Source organism: Rhinoderma darwinii, chromosome 11 (assembly GCF_050947455.1).
Source record: "Rhinoderma darwinii isolate aRhiDar2 chromosome 11, aRhiDar2.hap1, whole genome shotgun sequence".
In the NCBI taxonomy this organism is placed as follows: domain Eukaryota; kingdom Metazoa; phylum Chordata; class Amphibia; order Anura; family Rhinodermatidae; genus Rhinoderma; species Rhinoderma darwinii.
In genome coordinates, this window is record NC_134697.1 from 79,825,986 (window position 1) to 79,846,066 (window position 20,081).

The window sequence follows — 20,081 nt, forward strand, 5'->3', positions numbered from 1 at the left end:
CATATTTTCTGGCTACAAAGCTCGGTCATGGCTGGTCACAGTATGAGCGTTTAGCAAGATGAGATGTCGTATAGGGATTAATGATTGTAAGCCAGCACCTTTGGTAGTGGTGAAGAAGCTCAATAGCATTTTGCAAAAGCCATGAACTGAAAAGAGCGTAAAGAAAGTTCTATCCTTCCCTCTCAGTCTGACTTTTAAAATCTGTTATGTCGTGCGCAAAACGATTACGTCTGTGATCAACCTGCAATCTACGTATGTTCATGAAATGAATTGGACAGACCTGAGTTTATATCATATCTTCTGTTATAGTAACAGTTGTGTTCTGTTCACAATGACGTCATGGCTACTGATCCGTCAAGATTTGTTAGATCGATCCATTATGATCTGTTTCCGCCCCCTATAGACTTCTAATTGGTCGAATGGGTGCATCAGATTTCCATTTATTTATTTTTTACTGAATAGAATATTGCAGCATGCTATGCAACCTGTGGGTAAAGGACTAAGGCAAGCGTGATAAGTGCGTTACTATGGGACTTTAAACGGGACATTGCTATTCTGAACGTAAGGAAGAGGTCCAAAGTTAACATCCACCTAAACAGCTGTAAGCGAATTAAAGGGGTTTTACCATCAATGACGCTTATGGCATTATAACAGGATACCCGTAGTTCTCTCCATTTTAATCTATAGATGTTACAGAAACAGAAAAGCCAGCTCGTAGATGGAATACATACATTGATATTTATGGACCTCCCATGTCTGTGGAGGGTGCCTGTCCCCCAAAAAGGTGTCTCCAGAATGTTATCTTCACACAGCTTTAAAGGGTAACTAAGCTTTCAGAAAACTTCTGACATGTTATACTATAGTGACATGTCAGGAGCTTTGATTGGTGGGGGTCTGAGCACTGAGACCCCCACCGATCGCTAAAACTAAGCAGCAGAAGTGCTCGGGTGAGCGCTGAGCCGCTTAGTTTGTGATCGGCTTTTCTCGGAACACCGATGTAACAGTGTACGGACTCCTAGACTTCCTATTGAGTCCGTACACCATTACATCGGTTTTCCGAGAAAAGCCAAGCTGTTCAGCGCTCATCCCGAGTGCTTCTGCTGCTTCGTTTTAGCGATTGGTAGGGGTCTCCTCAGTACTCGGACCCCCACCGATCAAAACTTCTGACGTGTCACTATGACATGTCAGAAGTTTTGTGAAAGTTTTTAGTTATCCTTTAAAATACGTAGGATGCAATCTCTGCCTAGTCTTTGTGGGAGACTTGCCTGCTGAATCCTGTAGGACTCCCCATTTTTTACAGGCACTCTGAAAGAGTAATATACATACTATGTTGTTTTATCATTATGTATGTATTTATGGAGAACCCCTCATTTTCTCAGTAGCCAGCTGGGACTACCCACTGTCCACCCTGCCAGTTACCAGCTGGAGAGCCACAACCTTGACTGCATGTTATTTGGGAGTTGAGCAGCTGTCAAAAGCCTCTGGTGGTGTTTATCTCCACATGAAACCATAAGAAAAATCCATCCTGTCTGTCCCATGTTTTCCCTGACTGCAGTTCATGGGCATGGGTCACGTCGGGCCCTATTGACATTACATTGTCTATTGGGTTTTGCCACCAAAAAAACCCCACGAATGGTATCTTTATAGAAATGACTCTAGGCCTTGGAACAACATTATGGAGTTAGTAGTTCAAGAGACCAACTAACCCCGAAGGTTAAAATACCCAATGTGGTAATTGAAATGAAATTTCTCATCTAGTTATAGCTCTTGAAAATGGTTTCAGTTTTATTTTTATTAGGGAGAACTGCTGTAGTCTAAGGACCTGGACTTTCCTGTGGACCATTACTATATGGTTTACAGTCATTTTCTTTCTTATTAGATGCATATTATAAACTCGAGATTTGTCAGCCGTCAACTATCCTGCGTGACATCGCCAAAAACAGAGGTTTGTCAGATACATCTGGCGTCTCTTCTGTCTCAGATTTGACATTCGACACACACCAGAGACGTTTCGAGAAGCTTACATAACCCCTGGATTTAATTTTTTTAATTGTATTGTTTTTCATCACATTTACCTGGGTCCATGCCTCTCTCTATCGTTTTCTTCTCTCATTTTTTTCCCCTCTGTCCTTCCTATTAACCTCAATCTCCTCCATTTCTCTTCTATAGAAGTTATTCCTAGCCCATCAGAGCTGTTCATTCTAATAACCACTCTAAAAACGCAGCAATGGTGAACCTGCTTTCCATCAGATGGGGGGCAGAATCAGAGAACTTCCTTCGCTTTTTTTTCCCCCCGCCTTCCTCTTGATTTGTGATTGAAAAGTTTCAATAAACATAAAAAATGTATGTATGACTATTTACCTTTAGCCCATAGGCCCTTTTACACTGGTCAATTATCGGGCAAACAATCATTCACAGAACGCTCGTTGCCGATAATTGCCCTGTGTAAATAGGGCAGCGAGCAGCAGATGAACGAGCGTTGGCTCGCTCATCTGCTGATCCTATCGTTTTAAAAAAAACACACATAATCGTTGTCGGCTGCACATCCTGTGTAAACAGGGAGACAGGCTGCAAACATAATAATAATGTATGGGGACAAGTGATCGGAGTAACGAGCTCTCGTCCCCAAACATAGCTCCGTGTGACATAAGCAAACGAGTGCCGATCAACGAGCTGTCTCGTTGATCAGCCCTCGTTGCACCCGCCAAAATTGGCCGGTGTAAGAGGACCTGAAAGCTAGAAAGCTTCCATGAGCCAACTAAAAGCACACTAAAGTAATGCTAGAAGCTCGGCAACTGTAGATGTACAAAAGGGTTAATTCAAGGAGCCGTGAAACAAAACATTTGTAAGCCCTGTTGGCAGTTCTTAGTGGCAGATATACGGCTCTCCTTTTAGCTTCCCACTGATCGCACACTGCTGAGGTGTAGATTCATGACTTGTGTTCCTTTCACCCCTCCAGTGTAACAATTGTGCCATTGTTTCAGAGGATCTGCTCTCAGAAAATGTTCTACTGTTCACAGGCATCTTCCACAACTTTCTCTAAAGAGAAACTAAAGCTGCCTTGGTGCTAGGGAGCAATGTTTTATTAGGAAATGAGTTTGCAGGATTTTGGTGGAGAATGCGGGGAGAAGGGAGCACTCCTCTTCCCTGACCTAGTGTTTTGCCTTAAAGACATTATGTGCTTTGAAAAGTGAATAACCAGGAAAAAACAAAACGGTGCAATCTATTGACGTGAATATCTGCAAATTAATGTAGAGCTCCTAATTTATTTATTGGGCAGAGGATGGTTAGGTAATAGGAGCTTTTTGTCTTCTAGTAAAAATGTTACAGCGGAATTCCTGTTTATAATTGGAATTGAATATATTTTGCTGTTCATCCATTTCAGGAACCTCAGCTGTTGACAGCCTCTTGTGCATAAACCTGGCACGTGTAAACATTGCCCCATCCTCTACCATAATAGTGGGAACAGTACTTAGAAGTGCTTTAACTGAATATTTCAGAAAACCAGAGCATTTTGATCGCTCGGTTATTTAATATAACACTTAAGTTTGGTGCCACGTAAACTATTCCATTGCATTGATCTATTTTTGACTGAATTTGTGTAACCTAATAATATTGCAGCCTGTATTATTGGAGTGGACCATAGGAGAAGTTGTAATGCTACTCACAAAATACTGGCTGTCTTAAAGGAAACCTGTCACTTTAAACATGCAGATGAGATTTGTTCAAACCTTGACCAGACCTTATTTAGGGGTTTCCTAGCAATGGGGGTGAATATGTACTGTATGCACTCACAACTTTTTAGTTTTTGTATTTTTTTTTTTTCTTGTTTAAACAAGGTATTAATTTAATTCCTCTGTAACAATTTGGACTATTTTGTTGAGTCCATTAAATAAAATAAAATTTAAAATCCATTTTAATTCCATGTTCTAATGCAACAATACAGGAAAAACACCAAGGTGTGTGCGTGCGTGTGCGCGCGCGTGTGTGTGAATACTTTCGATTAATGAAATTAATCGGCACATGATTTTGGCCCAATTAAAATCAAATTTTTCTTACCACCAAAGACTTTTATGGGATATTAACTAGATATTCCATAAACATCTGATCGATGGACTCCAACGATTATATCTCGGTGTCGGCCATGAGCGTCTCATACTGAAACAACTCGTTTTATTCTTCAGGGAAGTGGTGGGGAATTTCTGCAGACTTGCTATTAGTATCACCCTCAATTGTAAAGGGAACAATATCATTATATTAGAGAATTGCTAATCATACTGTTCACTTATAGCTGCCTCCAAACCCATGCTTCTCCTTTAGAGCAATTTATATATCCTCGGAGAACTCGTTTTTAATATAGCAATTTTATAAATTGAACCATATTGAAAGAATTGGAGCCCATCAGTGCATTAGAAATTGATAAGCTCATTTTTCATAGGGATTGATTTGGTTCACAAATGGCTCTCTGGGTCATAAGCATGTCTTCATATTGGAGAGCTTTATTTCAGCTTTCAGTGAAGCCTAAATTTGACATGATTATAAGCTCCTCTGCTGTTTCGATATCTGTAAAGCAATGGAATATTTCAACAGAAATTTTGTACAACCAAACAAATGTATATGCCTTGCAATTTATTTTAGGAGAATAGATTTAGACAAGTGAAAGACAAAAAAGAAAGCACTAAAAAGAGGAGTTTGTTTTAAACCGCCTAAAGCGTAGTGACTGATGGACTGTAGAACGCTACGTGAAGGCTATATTTTCTATACCTGTACTTCCTACATTTAGGGAAAAAAACTTTTTTTTTTTTTTTTTTACCCTAATTGTTATGACTTTTATAGAAACAATTTATATTTAGCAAATTAACTCTGTGCTGAGTGAAGAATACAAATTCTGATCTGTGGATAATGGTTTATGCTCGTCAGTAAGTAAAGTGGCCATTAAAATGCGGATAATTCAGCGACCAGGAGCGTGATGACGTAACGTGTGGCAGGTTTATTTGACCATAAAACTGTTGGTCACTACATGTAACATGTAACAAGAGTCACACTACAGATGCTTGTGCTGATAATGCATGTTATTAGGGGAATGGGGTCTGATAATTATCGGCTTAAGGCTATATTCAGACGAGCGTAGCTAACCTCGGACGGGAATAACAGCAGTCTTTCACGTCCGAGGTGCGTTGTCACTTATCCCCCATATCCCCCATAGACTAGAGTCTATGGAGGGGTGCGTGACACGCAGGAAAATAGGACGTGTCCTATTTTTTCACGAACCCTTCACACGCTCTGTTGAAACAATGGTCGTGTCAATGGCCCCATTTTAATTTTCAGTTTTATGTCCTTGACGAGCTAAGCTTCAAGAAGTGGAAATAATAGTTGTGAGCTTCTTCACTCCGTTTGTGTGAGGCTTATTGGGCCTGCGGGGAGGCCTATTGGGGTATCTTAAATGTGAAGTTTAACAGTATATCAGTGGAGTTTGTCACTTTAACCTCGGAAATGCTGTATGCCCGACACACCTTGACGTCCTTGCAGACGAGACTGAAGACCTAGATAGCACATTGACCTGAAATGCTTTTCTCGAAAGAATGCTAGAGTGACGTGAGTCGGCCAGATCATGAAAGGCCTGTTAGGGCTGGGAGCCAGTGAACATGAGATGAGCCTCAGCCTCTAATTCAAGGGAAGAAATGAATACAGTATGTTAGCCAGGAAAAAAAACTGCTGATCACAGAGGTAGGGGGATGGGTGGGGAGGTGCAGGCTTCCAGTGCCTGACTCCTGAAATAAAATATTTCTCTCTGAGAAATGCAGGTCACATGGTCGACTTTCACTGGTGGAGAGGAGAATGTGTTCTGTGGTATTTCCTGAGACTTCATAAACAGAGGAGAAACATGAGGGGGTTGGGGAGGGAGGATGAGAGGGGTTACTCTGGGTGGGGCAGGAGTGATGGTGGCAGCACCGCTGCTTTGCTTTATGATCTATAAAATGTACAATCGGATAACGATACCAAGAGCTGATGTTTATAGGTCATTGTGATTCAACAAGTACTACAGGCATTTTCTTTATATAACCTGGAGGAGAAGATTATTAAGACATGAATTGCTTATAAAAACTGTTATTAAAGCAGACGGTATTCATAGACCGACCAAAGCGTTTTTGACCGCATGAACCTATTTTGACACACTATTCTGCATTGAGGCACTAGGCAACAGTGTTGTGTAATGCGTGGAGAAGTTGCACTGGACATCGATAGATCATTGTCGGCAGATGTCAACCGGATCCGATGATGATATAATGTATATGAGTGAAGCCTACTGTCCAGTAGGGGGAAGCCTTCTGCTCAACCAGACGATGAGCGCTGCCAGAGGTATCTGACCGCTGCCTATCCCCTTTGCCCAATGGCACTAAGCATGCAGATTTTTTAAAATTGGCAGGGCAAGAAGGAGATTGAAGCTCCGGCCCCTAGTAAGGATTCATAAAACCAGCATAATCTCCACCTCTTCTCCCTCATATAAAAATGTACGTATTGTTGATATTAAGGAAACGCCCTACATGTTCTAAGTAGATGGTTTCTAACCCCTGTTCGACTGGCAAAAAAATGTTCCTTCTCAATCTCATCTATGCTTCCGTGGGTGTGGAGAGGTGGGTTCACTATGTCACATCTGGTGTCTCATTCAATCCCCTTTCAAAAAACTATTCTAAAATTTAGCGTTATTCAGGGTTTTGAACGTATTGACTTTAGAAGATAAAGTCTCAAGATATGAGGTCACAACTACAGGACTCCTCCTAAAGTGGATCCCTTGGAGGGGGATTATTTCAGCTGACATTTGGATTCTCTGGCTACCGTTTCTCTTCCAGAGGCCCATGAACGTTTTTTATTTCCTTTTTAAGAAGCAATATTTGATTCTGCTGTTTATTGTCCCCCCTTCCTTCTCTTTTTTTCTCCTTTTTTGCTTTTTGCCTTCCCAATTTCCCTAACCAATACTTGGATGCTGATATGATTTGGTACTGTAGTGCCTATATTTTGATATAGATATATATATATCTTGCCTTTCTTTGGTGCTTTGTGCACCTTTCCTCTGTTGAGGAATGAATGGAGAATGTTGTTTGAATAAAGAACTTTATATAAAGAAATTTATATATTTTTGGAGGCAGGGCGGGACTTAGGTTGGATGAAGTCCTATGCAGTACCTTCTATTGATCCTCCCATGGGCCCAAATAATACATTGATATAGCGTACAAATAATCATACCATACAGTACCCAAATAAGATTGTCATAAGGTGCACGAAAAACGCTCCCAATCAGTTGCCTCAATAACTAGGGAATGTACAGTTGGGTCCTGAAGTATTTCCACAATGGAGTTGAAACAAAGCAATAAAGTGTTTGACTTTAAGGTGTTTAACAAAAATATTGGATTAACTGTTTGGTAATTTTAGGCTGGCTTCACACAGAGGAATTTTCCTCCTGCAAAAACTGCTCCAGACGGTCACACTCGTCTAGCCGTTTTTTTCCTTTTACTGACTGATTTGAAATGGGGTTTTGGAGGCGGAAACCGCCTCAAGATGGGTCATGACGCTTCTTTTTACCGCGACGCATTTTTTTTACTCGCAGTAAAAAAACTCGTCCAACTCCCATTGAAATCAACGGGAGGCATTTTCGGGCGGATTTTGAAATCAACGGGAGGCATTTTCGGGCGGATTTTGAGGAGTTTTGCGGCGCGGTTTCCGCGTCAAAAACTCAGTGTGAATAGGGCCTTAGACATTTTTTAAATAGTCCCTCTGTGTTCACAGGCTTAAAAAAAACTTGGACTATTGACTAATAAGCAGTTTCATGGCTGGGTATGGGTGGCCTATGCCCTCCTTACTTCATGAGAAATTAAGGAGCTAAAGGGTCTGGAGTTGATTTCAAGCCTTGAATTTGCATTTTGTAGCGGTTTATGGGAACTCCATATGCTATCCACAGAGGTGTCAATGCAAGTGAAGGAGGCCATCCTTGAGGTTTTTTTTTTCCTTTAGCCTATCGGAGAGATAGCAGAGACTTGGCCAAATCAACAATTTGCCACATTCTTAATAAGAAGGATTGCACTGGCAAGCTCAGCAACTGCAAAAGGCTTGGAAAACCATGGAAGACTAAAACTAAAGTAGATGGTCACAGACTTCTTTCCTCGGAAAAGAAAAACCCATTCACAACATTTAGCCAAGTCAATAGCACTCTCAAGGAGGTAGGCGTATAATTGTCAAAGTCTACAATCAAGAGATGCCTTCATGAATAAATGGAATAAAACGGAGAATAACGGAACAGAAGAAGGACCTGGGTATTCTGGTAACAAATAAGCTAAGCAGCAGCACTCAATGTCCGGCAGCAGCTGCAAAAGCAAATCGGATTTTAGGGTGTATAAAAAGAGCGATAAAAACCTGGGATTCAAATGTAATATTACCCCTCTATAAATCCCTTGTAAGGCCACATCTAGAATATGGGATTCTGTTTTGCGCTCCACATTGTAAAAAGGACATAGGAGAACTGGAGAGGGTTCAAAGCCGGGCAACGAGATTATTAAATGGGATGGGAGGTGTAGCTTACAATGAAAGGCTAGAAAAATTAGGCTTGTTCAGCTTGGAAAAAAGATGTCTTAGTGGGGATCTTATTAATATGTATAAGTATATGTGTGGTCAATACAGAGAACTAGCACATGATCTGTTCCTTCAAAGGACCAGGGGACATCCATTGCGTGTGGAAGAAAGACGTTTCAGACCTCAATATATGAAAGGGTTCTTTACAGTTAGAGTGGTCAAGCTATGGAATGCCCGACCCCAAGAGGTAGTGATGGCAGATACTATGTCAGCATTTAAAAAAAAAAAGCTAGATGTCTATTTACTGACGAATGGCATTGAGGGTTATAGTTAATCAAGCCATGAATAACGGGTAATTTATTGAGAAAGGTTGAATCTGATGGACCTGTGTCGTTTTTTCAACCTATGTAATATAAAAACAGAGGGTTTATCTCTAGAAGCAAACCACTGGAAACACCCAGAACAGGAAAGCCAGTCTCGAGTAATCTCAACAAACAAAAGCGTCCCGAGTTCCGGAACAAGATTTTTTGGACAGATTAAACCAAGATTAATTTGTACCTTAATGATGACAAGAGAACAGTATACTGAAGGAAAGGAAGGCTCATGATCAGGAGTATATCACTTAATCTGTCAAACATGGTCGAGTCAGTTTAATGGCATGGGCATGTAAGGCTGCCAATGGAACTGGGTCACTCTTGTTTATTGATGATATGACTGCAGACAAAAGTAGCAGGATGATTTCTGAAGTGTATAGAGCTACTTTCTGCTAAGATTCAGCCAAATGCTGCAAAACTGAAAGGAAGGCGCAGTGCTGTCAGTGCATATGGATAATGACTCAAAACATACAGCGAAAGCAACCCAAGAGCTTCTTAAGGCAAACAAATTAAATATTCTTCAATGGCCAAGTCAGCCACCTGACCTCAACCCGATCAATGCTTTTCACTTACGGAGAACAAAATTGAAGGCAGAAAGTCCCACAAATAAGTAGCAACTGAAGGCGGCAGCAGTAAAGGTCTGGCATAGCACATCAAAGGAGGAAACAGCATTTGGTGACGTGCATGGGTTCCAGACTACAGGTAGTCATTGACGGCAAAGGATTTGCATCCTAGTATTACAAATAATCATTATATTTATTATATTAGTTTGTCCAATAACATTTGAGCCTGTGAAAATGGAGGGACTGTGAAAAATGGCTGTAATTCCTAATCTGTTATGTAATATTTTTGTTAAACCCCTATTGAATTAAAGCTGAAAGTTTACACTTCGTTCACATCTCGATTGCTTTGTTTTGAATACATTGTGGTGGTGTACGGAGGCTAAATTAGGAAAATTATGTCACTGTCCAAATACTTTTGGACCAAACTGTAGCGTGATTCAGTGCAGCTGCCTTTCCAAAGGTTTTGGCATCAGTGATGAAAGCTCCATGTGCCCAGGCCATACGGACTTGTGGCACCTTCTTCAGTAGTGACCAGTGCGACCGCACAGGTCACACACCCCAAAGGTCGCTTCAGGTTGAAAGTAAACTTTTTAAACATCCATGTCCTGCTGCTTGGAGTATGTTTTAAGAAGTAGAAGTAACTGGGTGGTGGAGTCACCTGGGTAATTGCCCCTCACCCATTATCCTATGACAATTCTGACATACATGAGCATATCCTATCCTTAAAGCAGGATTTCAGTTCACTGCCATTGCGGCAGTAGATTACAATGTCAATGCTTGGTGACCATATGTTAACGTTTAGTACATTATTAGAGGATTTCGTATTTTCCGTTATTTCAGAGTAGTGTATTGGTCACAGTAGCACATTTGTTCTCTCGAAGCTATCAATCATAGTCTTTTTCTCCATTCACACCGTGTAATATCATCTAATAATGTAGTAGAAAGTTGGAATTAGAGAAAAGTATAAATCTGTTTAATCAAAATAATACTTTACGGTCAGAAAATAACGTGTTTCCACTTATAGTTTGCTTTACACGATCAAGCAAATTAAATTTCTGTATCGACATATTCCAAATTCGACCTTATAAGCTGTAAAGGGAGACGGTCAACTTGTCTGTTGTATCAGAATAAAACGTCTAGGTTTTTCTGTGCATTGAGTCAAATTCACACTTTGTGTTATTCTTGCTCAACTTGAGTCGTAGTCTAGATTTCCCCTCAGAGGGTTATGAATCCATGAGAACAGAAATACAATATGGAAATGCTAACACCTTTGGTTCTGCTGCCACACTCTGGTATCCTTGACTCCACCTGAGAACAGTACATTACATTCACTGCCCCCTGTTTTCAGGTGAGAGGTGGCTGGACATGGGCACTTAATCCCTTTTATAGTCTATAGGAGATAGAGAAAAAGTTTGCTCTACTGTTATCATATCGCGGTTCACTTCAATCAACCTCTCCTGCCTGCAGTGAGGATTGTCGTGATGGAAATAACCATCCAATCCACATTGCGTAACTTATCAAATCGCCCATTGTTCATCGGTGGTCTGATGAATCACTCGCCGTACATTTCTGATCCACAGAAGATGATGCACACAGTGGACACAATCTGTATCCTGATACGGTCACCCTAAATAGTAGGTAAAAATCTGTTATAATGAATATCGACAGTTTAAGCCAACTATCTAGGGAAATTGGTAAAGAAACTATCCCGATACAAAATCCCAACTTCTGGCTAAAAAAAATTATAATTTCCAAATTGGATTATTTTGTTGGCGACAAACAAAAAAACCCAATATAAAAAGCTATAAAAATATGAGCATGCTCTCTATGTTGTTAGCCAATATTTTTCTGGTGATTTTCATAGAGTATGACTGCAGCCAGTGTTCCCCTAGTGGTGTTCCATTCACTTTATACAGTTTTTGGTCATATATTGTTCTGACGCATTGCCTCCAATAACATTCGTGTTTAGCGCCGCTGCGGGAGCAGGACGCCACTTATCTCTTTTGAGATAAACCGTATCGGGAGATCTGGATTTTTACTATTGACAGCAACACTTGTTTGTGAATGCTGCCGACAGAAATGAAATGTCTATGGGTTTAGGTGTGGGTTCATTGACTTTATTAATTAGTTATTTATTATTATTATTATTATTATTAATAATTATTTTATTAATACTTTATTGGATTAATAAAACCCCCGCAAATCGAAGACTTTACGTAATCTATCCTTTCTTTAAGACTGATAGATAAGACAGCTGTAAAATCTGTTCACATTCCCTCTGAAATCAATACGCAGCTGGGCTGGGTGTTATTCCGGGGGTTTCTTTTTAAGAAAGGTCAGTTGAAGGTTACAGTGAGAAGTGCCTTAGTGAAGAATAACCAAATTGCCCATGTCTGACCTGCATCTCACACCATTACATCAAAATGAATTATGTAGGTAACTAGGGTCATCTAATTGGTCTTCTCTTTACATAATATGAAAACATCGGTAACTGGTACTGATAGTGTTAATGACAATATACGATTATTGGTAAGTCGTTCAGCATGCACTTAACATACGCTGCCACGTACAGGTTTCATTTGACTTGATGCATATACAAGTCATTCATTAAAGAGGACCTGTCACCTTTCCGGACATGTCTGTTTTCGTAAATAATTGTATTCCCCATGAAATAACAATCCTGGAGCATCTTTCCTTAGAACTCTACGTTTTGCTATTCCTCTGTTATTCCTCCTAGAATTGTATGAATAAATTGACATCTCGGTGTAAACATACCCCTTTGATAAGGTAACACCCAGTTGTCAATTTGGTTATACATTTTGAGGAGGAATAATAGAGTAACGGCACATTGCAGAGTTCTAAGAAAAGATGCTCCAGAATTGTTGTTTTATGGGGAATACAATTTTTTACTATAAGGCTGCATTCACACGAGCACATTACGTCCGTAATGGTCGGAACGTATTTCGGCCGCTAATCCCGGACCGAACACACTACAGGGAGCCGGACTCCTAGCATCATAGTTATGCACGACGCTAGGAGTCCCTGCCTCGCTGCGGGACAACCGTCCCGTACTGTAATCATGTTTTCAGTACGGGACAGTAGTTCCACGGAGAGGCAGGGACTCCTAGCATCGTACATAACTATGATGCTAGGAGCCCGGCTCCCTGCACTGTGTTCGGTCCGGGATTAGCGGCCGAAATACGTTCTGTACATGATCGTGTGAATCCAGCCTTATAGCCGTGTCCGGAGAGGTGACAGGTCGTCTTTAATTTCATTTCGATTTAATAAGTCTATTGACATTTCTGATTTATTTATGGTTCATGTGCTATATTTTCACCTCCTTTAGCATTTTTTTTCCATTCAATGCCCACCCTCTTCCACCACTTTGAGGTTTGGATCTGAAGTATAATCCAAGAATTTATAAGATTTAGGAGCAGAGGATCCTTCCCCTTACATCAACCTGATATAGTTGTTTTGCAGCACCTTCTAGAGAGGGAGGGAGCGAAGGTCCGAGGCGGAGGCAAGCTGCAGATGCTATTCATTTTGTCTCCCTTTTTGAAAACCTTTTAAAAGACTTTACACTGCAAACAACCCCCACCTATTCCTGGGCTTCCTACTTAACCCATTTCAGCGCTGTAAAGGACAATGATACATTGGATCAACTTCCCAGCAGAGATGCAGTCATAAATCAGAAACTCCTGAAGTCAATAGACATGCTGGTGGGATCAGCTGTCTGTCTGTGATCAATTTTATCCTCTACCTGCTTTACCCCTCCTTGCCTGTGGGAGTGATGAACTAGCTAGTGGTGATCATAAAATATATTTTTTCATGTTCTACTGAGGTTTTAAGAGCTTTCATATAATAAAGTAGTGTGGGTCTGCGGACTCTTACACTGAGATTTGTTATGCCGGATGCAGGATTGAAAGGATAGTGGAGGTTAATTTTTTTTTCTTTTTCCAGAAGTAAATGACATAATCAGCAAGGAGTTGACATGCTCTGGAGCTTGCTAAACGCTGTTCAGCTCAGTAGCTGAACGTTCGAGGTTAGTGGGGTTTACGTTAACTGTACGAATGCCACAATATTTGTAGCATTCTTCTCCGAGAAGGTTTTAATATACCCGTGGCCATAGTGTTCTATTAACACACCACACCCTTAATTTGGAGGCAAATCTTGTGATGAAGACTGTAAATCAGAGAAATTTGGGAGAAAATATTAAAAGTCCTCAATGACCTTGATATTTTCCACCAGCAATAATAGTCCATACCGCAAAACACGACTAGTCTTCCGCACCACAAATGCGCAGCGAACTACAGTACAATACTTGTGAATGGGGTTTTGGAATCCACATGTAGCGGGACAAATCGGCGTGTAAAAATTTACGTCGGCCTGAGCTTTCATAGGGGTACGCACTTTTTTGTAAACCCAGAATGATGGAGCCTTTTATGTGGAGTGCGCCTGAGGTAGCGTTATTTTTCCTAATACTGTTTTTTATGTTTATATGTGAAAAGCTGATTTCCCTTGTGGTACAACTTCTTCCTCATCTGAGAAGTGATTTGTCTCTGAAGGATCTTCTATTGGATCTAAGGGGGTTGTACATTTATAGCGGTTTTCCCAAAATCATAAATTATCACCTATCCTGTGGATAGGTGATGATCAGTTTTTGATCACTGGGGGCCCCACTGCTTGAATCCCCACGGATCGCAGGAACGGGGGTCCCTTACCCCCCAAATCCTTTGCAGTGAGGACATTGAATGAAGCCACAGGTGAGCGTGTGGGCTGCTGCTCCATTTTAAGTCTGTGGGAATGACGTAAACAGCCGAGTACATTGGAGTGGCACACGCATGCTTGACTGACGCTCCAATTAAGGTTCTGCTTACTGTGAGGGGTGCAGTGAGGAGGATCTGGTGGTTCAAGACTCCCGTTCACACTGTTGGTGGGGGTCTTAACGGTGCGGCCCCCTGCTAGCAGGAAATGATCACCTATCCTGTGAATAGGTGATAATTTATGATTTTGGGAATACTCCTTTAAGGATTTTGTGTTCTGATTATGCAGTCATGCTGTCAAGTTTTTTTTAGAAGACAAGCAATCGTTTTATATAAAAATCTCATAGTAATAAATAAATACAGTTTGTAATAACTGTTAGGGTATGTTCACACGGCTTATTTTCGTCTGTAAACGGCCGAAAAATCGGCAGCAGAACGCTTCCAAGCATCTGCCCATTGATTTCAATGGGAAAAACGGCGTTCTGTACCGATGGGCCGTTTTTGTTTTTTTACACAGCCAATTTTAACACGGCCGGGAAAAAGAAGTGCATGTCACTTCTTCAGCCGTTTTTCATTGACTCTATAGAAAAACCGCTCCAAAAACGGCCGGGAAAAAACATGAGTTGCTAAATAAACGACTGAAAATGAGGAACTGTTTTCCCTTGAAAACCGCTCCGTATTTTCATACGTTTTTTAGTAAGCGTGTGAACATAGCCTTTATTGATCTAAAATGCTACCAATAGCGGAAATCGGAAAGGTTTAGGCTACATTCACACAAATGTTTTTCTCCAAATTTTTATCTATTTCCTGGCCGTCTGATCGTTTTTTACGGCAGTTTGTCATCTGTTTTTCTCTGCCATTGTTCCAACCCCCCTGAAAACACCACAATTCCCATATAGATAGTGCCACAATGCCCCTGTAGATAGTGCCCAATATAGATAGCGCCCACATAGTGCCACGTTGTCCACTTTATATTGTCCCACACAGTGCCCATGTAGATAGTGCCACAATGCCCGTGTAGATAGTGTTGCACCCACCTCTAGATGGTGTCCCATCCCCCTGTAAATAGCGCCACTAGGAGTGGATTCTCATATTACAAAACCCACTGACCATTTTAACTGTTGCGTGTATCCAGCCTTCCCATCATTGCACATAACACTACGGAGATTGTCTGAGATAACAAATAAAATAGTCTGTTTTTTTTTTTTTCCATCCCCCCTCAGAAACCGCCCCACACTTGTCCATATCCTGGTATTGCAAGAGCGCCAATTCTACACACTGCACATGGGCAATAATGGCGCTGTTTTGAGGGGGGAGAAAAAATAATAATAAAAAAACGCAGATCCTTTTTTTATAAACTTTGAAAGAACCCTTTAACAGAACGTAAAGGTTGCATTTGTTTACAGTAATCTGTTCACATGTAGGGTGAAATTTACAAACTACATAAGAAATCAACAACCTATCGGCATGCTGTGGATTTGAAAATCCGCGAAGATTTGTTTCCCCCACCAAGCAAAAGGGGTTTTGTAAAACATCATACACCTGCATTAATTATACTGCACATTGTTGCTCATTTCAGAATCCTGACCAAAAATCCCCAACAAATCCACCGTGTGTGAATATGGCCTATAAGCACTCGTATAGTTTCCTTATGCAAGGTTGAAGCATAGCTAGATATCTATACGGTAAAGGCTCCATGAGATGTGTAGAATTGATGCTCGCTTTCTCTGCACACCTGACTTGCTTTTCAGATTGAGCCCTTATACTTAAGCCCCGCTCTTTCCTCGCTGTACTTTTCACACCTCTTAGATATGGATCTGAATATGACACTCTATTCATAAGATGCCCATAGACACTGGCTTTATTGTTCAGCTCCTGCCATTACGTCATTGTTCTCAATTATTTTTTATTTTTTTCACTGGGCCGCTATGTTTAAATGTAGTGATGTTCACCTGGTCCATGTGCCTGATATTCAGTCTAAGGCCCTGTTAGCGGAAACCTCGGCAAAAGACATCCTAAACCGCCTCTTATTGATTTCAATGGGAGGCGGTTTTTTTACGCTCGTGGGAAAAAGAAGCGACATGCCCTTTCTTCGGGCGTTTCTGTCTCTGACCTCCCATTGACCTTAGAGAGAGAGAGCTTTTTTTTTTGTTTTTTATGCCCGCGGCGCTCAATGGACACGGCTGGAAAACGCAGCAAACGGTGCGCAGGTTGGTCAAAATCTGCCTCAAAATTCTAGACGGAATGTGTGAACAGGGCCTAACTCATATGATGCATCTGCCTTCACCAAAATAATGGTTCGACCAGGAGCACTCCTGCATGCTGAGTACTCCGGCCAACTCTAAAGAACAAATCTCCAACGTTTTCTCCTCTGTTATGGGTGCACTGTGGTATGTTTGTGCTTGTCTATGGTATGTACATGTATCTATGTTTATGCTTTTATTTATATGCCATTATTTGTGGTCTGTGGTCCCTGTAGAATAATTTTAAAAAAAAATCAAGAACCGTTTTTGTGAGAATCCCTTTTTTTTTTAACCGGTTTTTACCTAAAATTCATATAGAAAACATTTCCCACACGGAAAGCAGAGCATGCTGCATATACATTCTGTGTGCAGGAGGCCTAAAGGGGTTAATGTGCCGCATTGACTTTCCTTGCTGCTGTCCGTTTTAGGATCGTGCAGTGGTTTTGTTTCTGCTTCCCTACTTTTTGGATGGCCTAAACTGGGTGGAGAGTCAAATTGAGCCTTGTTATTTTCCATCTTTCAAGCCAATCAGCGTCCAAATTTCAGTGTTTTAGCTTCAACCCCCATCTAACTGCTGCAGTGTGCGCTTTGCTTTCCCTCTCTCCTCTGGATCCTGTAACCTCAGATTTGTGCACGCCTAAATACTTCATCCAAGCGGGTACATCCGGATGCAGTGTGACTTAATGAGGCTGCGTGATTTCGGAGGCTGTGTTTGTCTTGTCTGAAGCCGATCTGTGGTGGGTGCATCCATTAAACAACGCGCAGGTGTCTAGTCCCCGCATTATGTTAAAAGGATGTGCCTCATAAAACACACAAGAAAAGACCTTATTCTTTGTCATATAATATAGAAAAATAAATACAGGAATACAAAGCCCCATGTGTGGATATGTAACAGGCAGTCCACCTTTTGTAGTCCATCTGTAAAACATCCACTGTTGGACTGGGGTTGTTTGGGACCACCCTATACAGAACATCTACACTTTTAATGGGGTTTTTTATCGACTGGGCATTTAGGACCTTGTTGCATTATGGGCCAGTCTGATCCTGAAAATATCCCTGTAGGCCTTACAGAAAAATCCGCAAGATCGTCTTACAACGGTTTATCGATATCTTTTAAAATACATAAAGCTTTGAAAAACGCGTAAGCGCCTATTCACACGCAGCAGATTTGTTGTAAAAATGTATTTAGACTAAAAATCCGTTCCAGTAATTTTAATGGGGTTATTTATGCAGCATGTGCATGGATTTCTGCAGGGCCCATTCATATGAAGAAGTTTCTGCAACAACACTTTTCGCATGTGAATATACCCTTAGCTATAGCTAGGTTTAGAAAACGACTGGGATATAGAATACATTTCGTAGAACTTCAAGAGGATCAATGCTGTTCTGTGACCACCGATTTAGGATGTAGTTTTTCAGACCTTTACTTGCATGTTATCCGTTTCGGAAGTAAGGCATAAACATCTTGCACCGACTTCTTTGTGAAATGTCCTCATTGCTATAATGCATTTCTGTTAACCAGAGGCTTTTCGAATCTTTTATGTGTCTGTCTGTTTTCAGACCTCTGACATGGAAGAGACTTCTCATTAAGTTAAGTTGCCACCATTCGGCTCATATCGAGCTCCTAGTATGTGTGATCTTTGGATAAACCGATAATTTACAGGTGTTTTAATGGTAAAAAAATAAAAATAAAATTGGTGAAAGAACAGAATTCTAATGTTATAAGTGTGTTTAAGTGGGGAATGAAGCGGCTGAGCGATTTGAGGTGTTGAGACCGTCTGTTACAGCTAATGAAAACAATGTAACAACTTTCATCCGCAGGTTTACATTAGGATTTAGATTTTGCCCTCCGTGTTTGCGAGCTTTCGGGTTTCTCTATTAAAGCAGCAAATCTCCTAAGCAAGACATATTGGAATTAAAGGAGGAAAGCTCGCTCTGTGTTCAGTCTTTGGAACCCTTCCAAATTCTCAAGGGAAGGCATGATCTTTCAGATTTTCGTGGCTTTCAAACCCCCAAAAAATTTGTAAGAAATAGTAAAGTGGAGTTTTAAAGGGAAGTGCATAACTTTTTGTCAATAATTTAGAGCCTGTAGGAGTTTGGAAAACCCCAGGCAAAAATATTTTTTCACCTTTACACTGAGTAGGTGAAAAAATGTTAGATCGGTGTGGATCTGTCTTCTGAGGTCTTCTCCTCACCAATCACTAGAACAGGGGACAAAGTCGCACGACCGCAGCCAGGCCATGTGACCTTTTGGACGGCCCTGGAAAAAATATGGTATCAGGGCCCCCTCAAACAATGAATCGCGTCCCCCCCCCCACGACGGGTTTGGGCGGTGACGATGGATGTTATGGCAGCCTGGGGGCTTAATAAATGCCCCCAGGTCTGCCATCTTTGTACTCCTTTGGAGCCCTGCCTCCAGTAGGGCTTCAAAGGACACTGTCAGAATCACGATATACTGCAATACATTAGTATTGCAGTATATCATGCCAGCGATCCAACGATCGCTGCTTCAGTTATATAAAGATTTTTATAATGTTTAAAAAAATATATATATATATTAAAAGTTCAAAAAAAAAACCTTTTCCCGTTTTTCCCATAAAACAATGTTAAAAAAAATTAAAGTTAACATAACTGGTATCACCGCGTCCGTAAAAGATAGAACTATCACAATATAGTGTTATTTAACCCGCTCGGTGAACGGCGTAAAAAAAATAAATATATAAAACATGCAAATTGCTGTGTTTTGGTCACTTTAGCTCGCCAAACAAAAGGAATAAAAAGTGATCAAAAAGTCGCTTGTACTCCAATATGGTATCGGTGAAAACGAACAGCTCGCCCCTCAAAATTCAAGCCCTCACACCTCTCTAAATTGATGGAAAAATAAAGTTATGGCTCTCAGAATATGGCGACACAAAATTTTTTTTTTTTTAGCAAATAGTTTTCTTTTTTTAGAAGTGGGAACACATAAAACAAAACATATAAATTTGGTATCGCTGTAATCGTATCAACCTGTAGAATAAGGTGAATATGTAGTATTTACCGCCTGATGGACGCCGTAAAAACAAAACCCCGCAAAATATGGTGTAATCGCAGTTTTTTGCCCATTTTACCCCACAAATATATATATTTTTCAGATTCCCAGTACATTATGCGGTACAATAAATGGTGCCATGAAAAACTACAACTTTTCCCGCAAAAAACAAGACTTCATATGGCTATGTCATTGAAGAAATAGAAAAGTTACGGCTTTTGGAAGTCGGGGAGGAAAAAATTAAAATTAAAAAAACTCAAATTGGGCTGTTCTTTAAGGGGTTAAACAAAAGATAAGGGGAAATTCTGGTTCATTGTTTTTGAGGTTGGTCCTGGTGGGTTTGAAGCATTTATATGGACACTAACTTTTCAAACAAGTATATAGTATACCTGATATATGTAGATCAACTTTGTAATTTACTTAGGCCTCTTGCACACAACCGTAAGGCTGGGTTCACACGACCTATTTTCAGATGTAAACGAGGCGTATTATGCCTCGTTTGACGTCTGAAAATAGGGCTGCAATACGTCGGCAAACATCTG

At 40.7% G+C, this 20,081-nt stretch overlaps 1 protein-coding gene across 4 annotated transcripts in view; it reads left to right on the plus strand.

The window, feature by feature from the left end:
- ZMIZ1 (zinc finger MIZ-type containing 1) overlaps positions 1 to 20,081 on the plus strand; it is a 318,498-nt gene that overhangs the window by 189,194 nt on the left and 109,223 nt on the right. Inside the window, exon 1 of one of the 4 annotated variants that reach the window (XM_075841812.1) lies at positions 13,491 to 13,544. The exons of the other annotated variants lie outside the window; for them this stretch is intronic. The gene's annotated coding sequence lies outside the window, so the exon portion shown is untranslated. Of the gene's footprint in view, positions 1 to 13,490; positions 13,545 to 20,081 lie in introns of those variants that run through there. 4 annotated transcript variants of the gene reach the window in all.